The following is a 706-nucleotide window of genomic DNA, read 5'->3' as shown; positions in this document are numbered from 1 at the left end:
GGGGGCTTAAGTGGGTAGGAGAAGAATCAATGAAACAAGATGGGATTGGGAGGGAGACAAGCCATAAGTGACTCTTAATCTCACAAAACAAACTGAGGGTTGCTGGGGGGAGGGGGGTTAGGAGAAGGGGGGTGGGGTTATGGACATTGGGGAGGGTATGTGCTTTGGTGAGTGCTGTGAAGTGTGTAAACCTGGCGATTCACAGACCTGTACCCCTGGGGATAAAAATATATGTTTATAAAAAATAAAAAATTAAAAAAAAGAAAAAGAATAAGATACCTATAGGAGGATTTCTTCCAAGATCTTTTTCTACCAAATGATGTTTTAACTTCCTCAAGACTGGGTGTCTTGAAGGACGAAAGAGCCTAGAATATTTTACGGAATGTGTGATAATGAAGTGATTCATATGGCCAGAGCAAAACAAGGCCACCACAGGGTCATTCAACAATTCAAGCATCTTAACAATTTCCACAGGCAATTTGATAAATGACTCAGGATAAATTCAGCTCACCAGCAGCTTATACTCAGAACATTTCCCCCCTTGGGCTGAGGGAACATTCCAAGAACACATTTAATGAGGTGTTATACTAACCAGCCATTCCCTGGGTCTATGTCTCTATGAGTGCTGAAGCTAATTGCCGAATAAACCTGTTTTCTCAAATATTCCTTACCTCTACACAGACCATTTTCAAAGGAATCACATATC

The sequence above is a fragment of the Mustela nigripes genome, chromosome 6, assembly GCF_022355385.1.
Source record: "Mustela nigripes isolate SB6536 chromosome 6, MUSNIG.SB6536, whole genome shotgun sequence".
Classification (NCBI taxonomy): Eukaryota; Metazoa; Chordata; class Mammalia; order Carnivora; family Mustelidae; genus Mustela; species Mustela nigripes.
This window is presented reverse-complemented; position numbering follows the sequence as displayed.